Raw genomic sequence first — 13,810 nt, forward strand, 5'->3', positions numbered from 1 at the left:
TCTGATTAATGTTTTAAAAATATGCAAATGAACTTGACTGTTTTTTTCAGAATAACAGAATATTTTAAAACTTGTAAACATTAATCAGAAGTAACTTTTTTTCCGGGAATTCACCGTGAAGCACAAATATCAGCTGACGAAGAATATAAACAAAGACGGACGGAACTTGATTTTTAACACATTACATATATGTGTGTGTGTGTGTGTTTAATAAAACCTGTTTTAAAATGCGTTAACAACCAATGTTTAAAGTATTATATTTTTAGGATAAATAGCGCTATTATTCACCTCTTGGTTATAATAATCACAACGTTTCGGCTGATGTAACCTCCGATCTTCTTTGGTACATCTGATGACGACGCAGAATAGTTAAAAGAATCCCCCTCAACCCCGCCTTTCTCGTGTTAAAAATGGGTTTGTAAATAATTACATTATTTACAAACTTAGTTAACTATCTTTACCGGGCATCTTTCCAAACTCGAAGCTTTGAGTCAAATTTCGAAACCTCGACGGAGTTTGAAACTAAATCCTTTATTTTATCTACGACGGTAGATTGTTCTCGTTCCGTCAAACAGTCGGTTAGAGTGCTAATTAATGTAAAAGTTTTACATTAAAAATATACATCCGATGAAGGTCAAAGGGTGGAGGGAGCTTACACCGGTCGAAATAAGAAGTCCTAAAATTTCCAAAACCTATTCCAACTTGTAAGGAAATTTATACATCAATATTTTTTTAATTGTACTAAGAATAACAAGCTTTCGTGAAAAGCAACGTCGCGAAATGGAACATTTTCGAAGGAGTCAGGTTATTTAACATTCGCTGAATCAACAGTTTGAATATTTTTAAGATTTAAAAAAAAAAAAAAAAAAAAGAGGGGGAAGGTCAAAATCGACCCTTATATCTTCTGACTCCGCTGGTTAAAAGATATAAAAGAAAAATCAATGGTGTGTATGGGGGGGGGGAGTAATCAAACTTGTTTGGAATATATAATCTACAGACGGTTGTTTCGCCGTGCAGAGCTCCTCAGCGTGGCGTGACATGTGTATCTAACTGAGAATTGAAACCCTACTAAGTTAATGAATTGAATGATTCAACTTTTGGCGAATGTTTTGCGTTTCATGTTGGACACGTAATATCGCTCCCACCCCCTAAATCTTATCAGTTCCTTCGTTCATGATGCCATCTTTTCAGGCATTGCCTCCTTCTTTGAGGAGCGAGTATTATAAAATACTATTTTGTTATGGGGCCATCTTCCCAGGCATTACTTTCTCTATGGGGGTAGCGGCGATTTAGGGGGGGGGGGAGTATAGTAACAACTTTTTATATTAATAGCGGGCATTAAACGGGAAAAAGATAATGCTTGTAAGAAATGAACATCCAGAGGAATTTAGTAGTCAGTCCCGGAAATGGTTGAAACAGTTTACGATTTGAAAGCAGCGTAAACGCAAATTGTAAACACAGACGATATTAAACACGTGAAAGATTTTGGGGGCTTTTTTTTTTTTGTAAATTTACTTAAAAAAATCTTCCATTTTCAGGACAATTCTGCATAGATACCCATAAGAATCTTTTGACAACAGGTATTCGAGCAAAGTCAATTTCAAATCATTAAATGTTTATTTTAATGCGACTAAAAAGTTAAACTGTTGTCAAGTTACGATAGATTGAAAAGTGGGGGCGCAGAATAAATGACAGTTACTAAGTTTATCTTCCTGAAAGGCTCAAAACTGGCAGTCACCGCGTGCCATTAATTCTCTATACCAGGAGTCTCCAAACTACGGCCCGCCAAAATCTTTAATCTGGCCCGCAGAGTTTTTATGAAAAACGTTAAAAAAATATTCAGGAAATTTTTTGATATGGAAATGTGTGGTGGTGTGGTGTGTGTGGTTTTTTTTTTTTTTTTTTTGGTGCTTATACACTTATGTTACCGTACTATTTTTTAAATAGCATTTTCAAGTTAAATTCAAGTGTCACGATACCTTTTTATTAAATCGTTAGGTACAAAATAGTTACAAGATTCCCCTCCCCATGTTAAGAATGGCTTTCTAAATAACGTTATTATTTCAGCACGGTAACATAAGTGCACTGCATAAGTACCGACTCCTGTTCTCAATGTTTTATCGAAGACACTGAGCGCTAGAAATATATTAACGTAGTCATTATTACAAATTTAAACGCTGAAAATGCCCTTAAAATGTGGACGTGTGACATTAATTAGCTGAAATGCTGGCATTCCTATGGAGTGTATTAAGTTTCCATCGCGGCAAGAGATTTTTTTTTTTTTTTTGAAATCTGTAAATAAAAAAGACATACTTAAAAGATTAAGTTTCTAAGAGTCTCTTACATGGAACTGATCCTGCCGCTAAGGTCCGTTGGTCCACACCCACAAACGAATTTGGCATGGGCGCACCATCTTGAAGGAGAAGAAGAAGAAATTACAATAATAAGGATGGAGAGGTGAGGCCTCTTTCGAGTAGGCAAAGACGTATGACAAGGGGATGGTGTATCGGACAAGCCAAAAAGGGGCGGGATTTGCGAAACTGACCATTGAAAGATTAGTTTTGTTTTCGTGTGTGAGTTCTCACTCTCTCTCTCTCTCTCTCTCTCTCGTCCTTTACTTTTCAGTCGGTGGGTGAGGCAGAAGATTGACAGATTTAATCATCTGGACAGAGGAATGGTGCCTAAGCAACGCACGTGTCAAAGAAAGCTAAAAATACAACAGCAATAGCGACAAGCGGGGGCGGTCTTGCGAAGGGTAAGGGAAGGGATGGGTTACTAAAAAGTAAAAACAAATGAAGAAGAGGGTGGTAAAGGTAAGTTGATTGTTGTTTCTAGTATACACAACCCTTGAATACCGCTACAATAAAAACCGCCTCCTTTCATCCTAAAGCACCGATTTCTTTCCTTTATCTTAATAATTATAAAACTTTGTGGGCCGTCCTAGTTTGATATATATATATATATAATTCCAGGTTCATATTTTCCAGAGGTAAAATAACCAATGAAGTTTTAACGATATCAATACAAGAGTGTTCAATACCAAAGTAGGGCAAGAAATAGCTTTCATTTGTTTTACATAAGCATTAATATGTCGCTGAACATTCATGAGCATGTTTCGGTCACGTAGTTACTAGAAACCTCTTCAGGCGATATTGTTTAAAAAACACCGCCTGAAGAGGTATCTCGTACTTGACTAACTGAAACATGCTCATGAATGTGTAGTGAAATATTATGCTTATGTAAAACAAATAAAAGTATACAACACATTTAAATCTTGATAAGATTTTACCGTGAAGAATCGTCGGAGTCAATGTCGTAACTAACACAGAAGTGTTTAAATATATTATTTATGATAGCTACATGTTTTGGTTTCGATTCTAGCTGATGGCACCCAAGTCATTTTTTTTTAAACTTATAAAATCAAAACTATTTATTGGGTACAATATACTAATCGAAAGCGAATTGGCTATATAATAATGAATACGAAATTTGCATAAATATAAATATATTTAAGCATATTTTATGACCGGGCAACGCCAGGCTGCGTGCAACACGCAGCCTGGCGTTGCCCGGTCATAATATATATATATATATATATATATATATATATGTGGGGTGGGGGGTGGGCTGTTCGAAATACACTGCCCGCTAAACACATTTGTACTCAATGTTTCTTTTTTCGCTAAATTTAAAAGAAAAAAGGCATAACTTTATTTAGGTAAAGCTACAGAATAATTAACAATGTCCGCCCACATGTTAAAAATAAGTTTCTAAATAAGAAAGTATTTAAGAAATCTCTTCTTAACATGAGGACGGCGAGAATCTTCGTTAACTATTGTTCCTATACCTTTTTATTATATCATTTAAGTCACACGCTTAAAAAAAAAAAAAAAAAAAAAAAAAAAAAAAGTGTACTTTTAGTTTAAGAAAACTGAATTCGTGGAGTGCACTTAGTTACCCCGGCTAATCAATTGAGATAAAACAGGCCTTCTGACATGTCATAGTGGAGCATGGTTCTGCTCGATTTCATACCTTACCCCTTACTCCTTTGGTAAAGAGGGTTAGTTTGTAATCAGTGATCAGAGTCTTCCCTTTCCTCAACCGGGAGAATGTCGACAAATACCTACATTAAAAACTGACCTTGTGCCTACCCTTATTCTCTTGGCGAGGCAAGTCAATAGAGGCTGGGTTACTGAATAATACTTTTGCAATAAAAAGAGAATTTCCTTACGTTTTGTTTGTTTCTTTTTTTTTTTATCTGGAACCTTTCAGCTTTAAGATGGCTGCCATTAAAACAGCATTATATCTTACAAAAAATAAATGCTACAACAATCGGGCGTATTTTAATATTTTCATATTAAAAGTGGAGATACCAACTTTCTTAGTTCATAAGTCAATTACAAAAAAAAGTGTAAAAACTACAATTACCTTTAGCCCTCCCCCTTCTTAGGTAGAGCACTCAGCAGTGCTAGTGCTCTACTAGAGCACTGTCACAAGCGACTTCATTCGCTGCTTGCCTGGTGTAACGCAAAGTTCTTTGTAAATAATAATAATAATAATAAAAACAAATCGAGCACTGTAAATAACAACGGTCAAATGTTTAAATAAATAGAAATTTGAGGAGGTCGTTTACGGGCACCGATCCCATGAGCTAGAGGGTAGAACTGTCTACTATCAACTTGATGATTGTAGGTTCGAACTCTAGTTCGGGTTTGGTGCTAGTAGCCGCACTGAAGAGCTGTGATATACAGTGAAACTATCTGTCTGAATGACTACTAATATATATATATACATACATACACACTTTTTATTTGTTTTACATTAGCATTGATATGTCGCTGCACATTCACGGGCATGTTTCAGTCAGTAATTGATTCATGACTGAACTTTAGTATAAGCAATATCACCTGAAGAGGTCTCTAGTTACTTCTAACTGACTGCCAGAAACATGCTCATGAATATGTAGCGACATATTAATTAATGCTTATGTAAAACAAATAAAAGGCATGTCTTGTTATACTTTAATATTGAGCACTCTTGTATTAACCTCATTAAAACTTTATTGGTTGCTTAATGCTTCCATTGCTTAATGCTTCACCTCTGGAAAATATTAACTTGGAATTGTGTGTGTGTGCGTGTTTATATCTGTGCATGCATAGGTATGTTTGTAGAAAAAAATGATATTAAAATGTTTTTTTAAAAAAGAAGAAAAAAATCACACCAGTTGCAAAGCTATTTGAATATTTAAGTAACTAGCTTATTTATTAAAAGGACAAAAGAGAAACTAAGGCTTGCAGGTGTTGTCAAAAGGAGTTTCGCAGTAAACGGGCCGCTGGAAAAGCGTCGTTCTACTACTACTACTACTACTACTACTACAGCAAGTCACGTTAAGAGGATTTGCTTAATATACAGCTGGGTTTAGGGCACACATTATTGAAACAGACTCTACATCTAGTAACCCGATAGCAAAACGACAGCGAACCTTATCAAACAGGTGTCTAAAAGAACATTTAAGTCAGTTATTTAATGAGGCCCTTTCTTCTAGTTGTTCTTAAACACCAAAGCGCACTGTCTTACTCTTGCTATCCTTCTTCTCCCCCCTCCTCCTCATGCCACGTGGAGAGAACAACGGACCTCAAGTCAGCCAGACTGAATGAAAAGGAACAACACGGGCACCCGTAATACACGTGGGAGGAAGGGGGCGTCGACGACAATAGCAACGGCTAATAAATTACTTCGAAATAAGCAACAGTAAACGGACATACTCAAAACAGTAATAAGTATGTTTCAAAGAGAGAGGGAAGAAAAGAGTAGAGGAGAGAGAAAAGTGCTTGCATTCAAAACAAGGGGAAGAGTACGTCATTTTAAATAAATTTAAAAAGTTGGGTATTTTCATAAAGTTTTAAACGAATATCAAAATCAAACCAGTCAAGAAGACAATGTTTTTAAGTTTTTTCCTTTTTTTTTTTTTTTTTTTTTTTTTAAATAAGTTTTCAAACAATTAAAAGAATCCGTTTATTCACTCCCCTCTCCCCAATACACTCCGACAAAGTTAGACATAATGCTCCCTCATTTCCCCCAGATGGGGATAAAAATTTGTGAACGAACTAGTCTGGATTCTACCAGACGACCGACACCCCCCCCCCCATATAGAAAAGAAGGATTGTATTCTGGGACTTAACAGTTATTTTTAAAATAATTGGAAATTATCACAAAATGCGAATAAAAATATCAAAGTCCCCATTTACTCCCCTCCGACGAGGGCAGAGTTTTATGGTCGTTTTTTTAATGTGAGAGGGGGGGGACTCCAGCATTCACCCTAAAAGGAGAGGGGTATTTAGCTCTCTGCCACTGTGAAACGAATGTCCGAAAGTGGGATGTAGAAGTTAGCATCCCCCCCCGGGAGGGTCACTCTGACTTGTAAAAGTGCCTGGGCAGCCCCTTCGGCATTCCTCGGTAAGTGCACCTTAGGCGATTAGCAATAAACTACCCCCCCCTTCTCAAAGAGAGAAGGCAAAGCTTGGGAGGGTGGGCCTCCTAGAACTGCACAGAACTAGTATTACATCGCAATCAACAAGAACCAGATCATTACAGGAATGGTCTAATCACTGTTGATTTGGGGAGGGGGAGGAGAGCGATGAAGAGACACAACTACTACACTTTGCTCCTGGCCAAAATAGAAGTCTATGTTCGCTTCCATTTCGAACTGTCGAAAGAAAATATATTTCCATACTGGTCGAGGTCTGTCTCTGTCAATTATATATATATATATATATATATATATATATATATATATATATATATATATATTAAAAAAGGACATTTATACGAGTCGTTTTGAAATTTTCAAATGACTATCCTGATTGACCTTTAACTTCTACGACATACCCTAATTAAATTAGGTCGCCTTCTCCGTGAAAGAGCGTCCGTACATCTGGATCGATGATCACCGAACACAGAAACAGTTACCATAACAAATCTAATCCTTTGTCTACGTCGCTTATTAGCCACAAGCGCGCACACACAGACACAAATGCACACACACACTTGTATTTCAATATTTACTTTAACAGTGCTCAATATATGAGTGTTATATAAATATAGAATTGCAAAAAGTAGGCTACACAGAAACGCTTGTATTTCATTCCACCGAAGAAATTCGTCAGGTTAACTTAATTTTGAAAATTTCTATCCTTTCATAAGTAAATAGTTGTTTTTTTTTTTTTTTTTAATCTATATTAAAAAAAAAAAATCACCGCATTCAGTTAAAGGTAATGTTATTATTGCTTACACGTAAACGTTTCTTGCCATGATTATATTTGTATACAATATATTTGTAATGTTGGAAATTTATTTCCCAAGAATGCATTTGAAGCGGTTTCTATTTTTTAGTGATGCATGCTGTTTTTAGGCAAGTAATGGTGCTTATGCATCTATGTTACCGTACTATTTAAAAAAAATTTTTTTATTTATTTATTATTTTTTTTTTTTTGGTAAAAATAGTATTTTCAAGTTAAATTCAAGATTTACAATGTTTTTGTTTTTTAAATTGTTAGGTGGAAGTACAGAATAATTACAAAAAACCTTCCCTTCCCCATGTTAGGAATGGCTTTCTAAATAATAACATTATTATTTCAGCGCGATAACATAGATGCATATTGCATAAGTACCCAAGTAATATTATTAACCTAACTGTTATTTAATTCGCGGAGTGGGAAATTATTATACTTTCTTATTTCCAGTTCCGCGGACTAAGTAATCGCTTGTTTAGTAATAATATTGGTACTAGTGCAAGTGCACTTACTAATCCGTGCTTAAATAATAACGTTATTATTTAAAAAGTCATTCTTAACATGGGGAGTGTGTTTTGAACCTATTCTATACTTTAACCTTACAATTGAATAAAAAAAAAACATAACAATTTAAACTTGGAAATACAATTTAAAAAAGCGCGGATCAGTGTGCATTTAGCACCATATATATATATATATATATATATATATATATATATATATATATATATATATATATATATATATAGCATAAAATAATAATATAAAGCAATTTAATAAATAGCATCCTGTGTGTATATAAATTACAGTAATGTGTGTGAGAAAAAGTTGTGACAGTGTTTCTAATTGAAACAAGTTGGAAAATCTAGCCCATGTTTATGTAGTGCTTACAAGGATAAAAATAGTTGATTGTTTACCATTTGTGAAATTAAAGTTGAGACAGGAAAATTATTTTAATTAAGCAAACACAAGTAGGGCTAACTTGATATACCTGTCTAAGCAGTGGTGATACTACTATCACCACCACTCCTCCTCCTAGTACCAATATCGAGGGGGGGGGAAGTGAGGGAGTACTGGTTGGGGTAGAGGGTACCTTGCACACTTCAGGCGTGTGGAGCTGACAGGCTGTAAGATCTAATTGATCACTTCTTAGTACCCCCGGTTTCTCTAGCTTCGCAACTCCTACCCCCACGCTTTGGTTTTAATTCAAAGGAGAAAAAAAACCTGAGTGACTCTCTTTGTGTGTGTGTGTGTGTGTGTGTGTGTGTGTGTGTGTGTGTGTGTGCGTGCGTGCGCGCGCATATCACTCTTTACCATCCTCTCTCTCTTTTTTGACAATTTATTTTTCTCTTCTCTCTCTCTCTCTTTCTCTCTCTTTACTCTTGTCTTTCTGTTGTCACTCTTTCGTCTTTCAGTTACTTTGTTTTACTGTATTTACTGTTCCACTTTCTTTCTCTTTCTTATACACACACACATTCTGTTTCCCTCCTTCCCCACTTGTCAGTCACAAATTAAGGACCCAGAACAGGTGAAAGCAGTGTTCTTATCAAAGGCTATTTGCAGCCTCAAGCACCTTTGGAGGTGCCATTGGACATCTGCTCTGGGGACAGGTAGGGAAAAAGAGATGAACTAAGAAAAGTATACCGTCGTATACAATAGATTTTCAAATAAGCAACCGGCGGTGGTGACGATGGTGGTTAAGGAGAGGGGGAGAGGCGTCCCCCTTTTTTATTGGGGACAAGGGGGGACAGATGAAGGGGGGGCTACAGCAACAGTGAACAAAGGAAGCTTGATAAGAACAAGCAGCTTGGTTGGGCACACGTGGGACAAGTGTGCCTGTGGATGACCTGTTGGCCAACCTCAGCTGATAACAATGAGGAGGAGGAGGAGGAGGGGGGGAGAAAATTAAGATGGGGATAAAGAAGACAATGAAACGAGAAGAAAACAAAAAAACTATAAAGATGCCGGTCCACACAAAGCAAATTCTAACACAGCCTTGTAAATAAAGGAAAGGTAACCTCTACAGGTGGTAAATAGAAAACACACACACACACACACACACACACACACACACACACACACATAGATATCTATTTTTCTTGCAGCTTTTAAATATTTCCACTTTTTTTAGCTATATTTTTTCTCCACCAAACCATTTTTTTTTATTCAATACAAACAAAACGTTCCAACTGTTATGTTTTTTGTCTCTGATGAATTATTTAGTGAGTTTCAGTTATTCAACGAAACACGTGTAAGAAGAAAGAGTGTACTTCATAAAAAATTAATAAAATATTATGAATGTGAATTAAATACACTTGGTTTTGGAATGATAATTAGTGAGAATGTGTGAAGTCACCTCTCAACTTACATACTCGACGATTTTTTTATCTACAAACTTGAAATTTGGTATATAGAGTATTCAGACACGTGAAAAACTAATCGGTTATCACCCGGAAAATAGGGGCTAAAGGGTCAAAATTGAGAAATTGGTACCTGGAGGGGGGGTCATCGGATTTTTATCTGTTTATTGTTTCACGAATACGCATACGTGAATCGTTCACATGACATATTCCTTATGTTATAAATAAGTAGGTTTGAAAACACTTTTTAAAGATCATATCAGGCTGGCCTAATGATTATTGTACTCGATTCACTTGACGCTTTAGGTTTTGGTTTCGACTTCAGCTAGAGTATTTTTTTTCTCTTACGAGAAGTGAACTGTTTAGTAAAAACAATACTCGCATGCACAGGCCTCAGTTTCTTTTCATTTTTTTTTTTTTTTTATGGAATCTAATGTTACATTTAATACCTACGGTATTTCTGTTTATAATAAATAAGAATTCAGCATTAATTAAAATATAATATTTATACCTATTTTAGGACCGGGCGGCCTGATATGACTCGCGTACGAACACCAAATAACTCATCAGGGAAAGAAAAGAAAAAACAAATAGTTTCCGAGGTTTTTTTGTTTATTTTTTATTTATTTATTGGGGGTTAAAGAGGATAAAAGTTGGTAAAAATAAATGAAAAATGTTAGGAGTCATATGATTCACAAAAAAAAAAAAAAAAAAAAAAAAAAAAAACTTATTTATTCAAGATATAATTGTGATGTTTCTGGAGAGAAGGCCGAAGTATTTCTTAGGCTCAATCGTGCCAATTGGATTTTTTTATTATTAGTATGTATTTTATAATTAAAAGTATATATAAGTATAATTACTATAAGTAGAACAATGCTAATTTATATATGGATTATTAAGACTGACAAAAATGCTAACATCTAAGACGGGTGTCTTTGATCAAAGTTGGACTTTACCTAATAAATTATGACAAACGTGTGGAGAAAGAGGGGAATATAAAGGGAAGACATAAAGGGGCGATAAAAAAAAAGAAGTGAGTAGATGAAAAGATAAAGAAAATCTCACACACCACACACTAGCAGGGAGACCCGACGTTGTCCAGGATTGAATGAGGATCAACAAATATTCTACCTTCCCATACTTTTATTGTCATCAAAATCGGTGAAATCGTCCATTTTTTTTATTTTTAAATCAAATCGATTGATTGCCTGAGCCTGCTCTAGTTAGGAACACCCATTGTAGTCTACCGATAGGAAGCTCCACGTGCCCCCCCCGCAGTGACTTAGTCCACAATGCATTATAGTCTACATTGCACTGTAGAAAATCTATTGATTTCATAAAAGTATCTGTATAGTGGCTTCATTTTTAAAAGTCTAAAACGCAAAAAGTCAAGTATCGTGATTCAATTGTACTCGAAACAGAAACATATTTCGAACGCGCCCTTGAATCTACGGTTGATTTTATAGGTTGGATCTTTCTTCTGCTTATGCGATGATAAAACTTCTCAAATTCACTTGTGATGTTAGGTTATATAAAAATGTTAACTTTCGTCAAAATCGGACTTCCTTCTTTAATCAAATTGCTTCGATTATCGATTTTCGATATTTAGGTGCATACCGATACAAAGCCGACGTAAGAACACTCCTAGACACACATAGTGTGACATTTTTTAAAACATCGGCCTACTCGTTTCCGAATCCATAGGGAACGGTCACACGCGCGCGCACACACGCATTGGTGCTTATTCAAATTGGCACTTATGGCATCAATTAAAAGTAAAGAAAATACAGAAAAGCCTATATGATGTACGTACTCGTTACAGAACGAATATGTCATATTCCAAAAATTACGTTATTTGATCAAATAGATTTTTAAAGATTTTATTCAAGAAAATCAAATTCTACGAGTCGTAGTGTTTTCCTCGGGAATAATGAAATCCGATAAAATAAATAAGAGGGAGAAAACTCAAATCGAAGTGTCGAAGTCAACAATCAGTCTTATGTTCAATACAGTTTAGTAGTAAAATCGCTAAAATTCGTAAATTTTTATTTTCATAGTTTAAAAAAAATATTTGATTGATTTACGTAATTTTGCGAATAAGACAGCTCCGTTCTGTAGCAAGTACGTTGTTGCCATAAGTGCCAATTTGAATAAGCACCAATCTTTTAATAAATGAGGATTTACTAAGAATTCTTAATGACTTCAAATTACTTTGTGATTCTACGAAATTTTATTTCAGTCCACTATTAACAAAATTGATAAAACGGCTGATTTGTTTCAGAACGGAAATTCATTATAATAGATTTTTATATATATATATATATATATATATATATATATATATATATATATATATATATATATATATATAGCTGTGTGTGTGTGTGGTCACGAATAGGCTCCTATATGGTTAACTATTTTAAAAAACCGATCACATATAATGATAGAAGATGTATCGAGACACAGGAATGGCTAGGTTTGATCTGGCAGAATGGTGGGTCATTAAAATTGTGGGGTCTGCTTTCGCGCCTGGTTCACAAAGTATGGAAATAAAAAAAAAAAAAAAACGTTTACAAGTGTTTTTGATATAGATGTACATAAGAATACTTTGATAAGTATGTTTTAACTTAAATAGGGATGGTATAATAAAATTGTGGGGTCTGCATTCGCGCCTGGCCTCCATAGAATGGAAATGGGCACAAACTTTAATAAAGATTTTTCATGTCTATCTGCGTAAGTATACTTTGATAATTATGTTTCAGTTTGAAGAAATATGGTATAATAAAATTATGGGGTGTTCGTTCGCGCCTGACCTCCATAAAATGGAAATATGTCGCAAAGTTTAACAAGGTTTTTTAATATAGATCCATAGAATATTGTGATAAGTGTTTCAGTGTGAACAGGTATGGTATAATAAATTATGGGGTTTATCTATTTTATTTTTACTTTCATCATATTTTGCTTTGGTTTTGATACCCCCAAATTCGAAGCTATCTCTTTACAACCCTTCCTTTTCATAACCTATCATACTTTCATAAATCAGAGCCCATTTTCTGTAGGCTGTTTTTGAACCCAGTCAACGACGGGTACTTTTGCTAATATATATATATATATATATATATATATATATATATATATATATATATATATATATATATATATATGATTTTTAATTTTAATATTTCGTTTCATTTTACTCAGTTGCATTCTTTATCTAGTTATCTGGGCGCGGGAAATACAGTTAGACACGTGAACTTGTCAATAAAGACGAAATGAACACAAACTGTCTATAAATCTAAATATTGAAATTAAATGAAATGCATTTTTTTTTTCTTAATTGTCAAAATAATTTTAGAATGTGGACAAATTATATTCTTAAAAAAAAATATTTTTAAGTTTATTAAATGTGTACAAATACACTGTTTTTGTTTTTTTAATCAATTTTCATAGCAATGTTTAAAACGTCGCACACGCAAATCTAAACAGAGGCAAACACACGCACACAACAAAGAGAAAGAAACGAAACTTTTCATAAACAAATCGGAGAAAAAAAACATCGGAGTTTAAATAAGTTAGTTCATGGATAGATTTCTATTTTGATCTTGTGGTTTTTAATATTTAAAAGACTTATATTTCTCTTTTTTAATTTATTTATTCTGAACTTTTTTAACTACCCTGTTCTTACGCAAAACTAGGTCAACTTTTAAAATAGGAAGTAAAAATGGTGCTGAAAGTGTCATTATTGATTTGTGGAAAAGAGAAAATTATGTCAGACCTGTAATAAAAACAATTTCACTCTTTATTTTACTTTCTCCCCTTCGCAGAAAAAAAAGAAAAAAAACGACGAGAAAAAAATCGTGGGTTGACTTTTAGTAAAAGTCGACATGTTTAAAAACTTTTGATCAAAGGGAAGTAACTGGAATTGGCAAATAGATTATTACTTTAATTTTAGGTTCTTCTGTGTTATTTTGTAGCGAAATTCGAACACTGGATTTCAAGTGCAACCAATGGTATCTATTGTCGTATCATGTCACAGTAATGAACATATCCAAAAATTACGAAAAAACAATGAGGTAGAAAATTAGTTATTAAATGAAAACTTGTTTTCAAAGGCAATTAGTGAAAATTAAGTTTTGCTAAAATTGGCCAAAGTTTTTC

The 13,810-nt window shown here is 34.4% G+C and overlaps 1 protein-coding gene across 5 annotated transcripts in view; it reads right to left on the minus strand.

Annotated features, from left to right (window-relative positions):
* Nucleotides 1-13,810, minus strand: part of LOC145255662 (uncharacterized) — a 586,940-nt gene that overhangs the window by 37,931 nt on the left and 535,199 nt on the right. Inside the window, exon 5 of one of the 5 annotated variants that reach the window (XM_080114219.1) lies at nucleotides 2,345-2,413. The exons of the other annotated variants lie outside the window; for them this stretch is intronic. The gene's annotated coding sequence lies outside the window, so the exon portion shown is untranslated. The remainder of the gene's footprint in view (nucleotides 1-2,344; nucleotides 2,414-13,810) is intronic. 5 annotated transcript variants of the gene reach the window in all.

Source organism: Euprymna scolopes, chromosome 31 (assembly GCF_053919585.1).
Source record: "Euprymna scolopes isolate OS-2025 chromosome 31, ASM5391958v1, whole genome shotgun sequence".
Classification (NCBI taxonomy): domain Eukaryota; kingdom Metazoa; phylum Mollusca; class Cephalopoda; order Sepiida; family Sepiolidae; genus Euprymna; species Euprymna scolopes.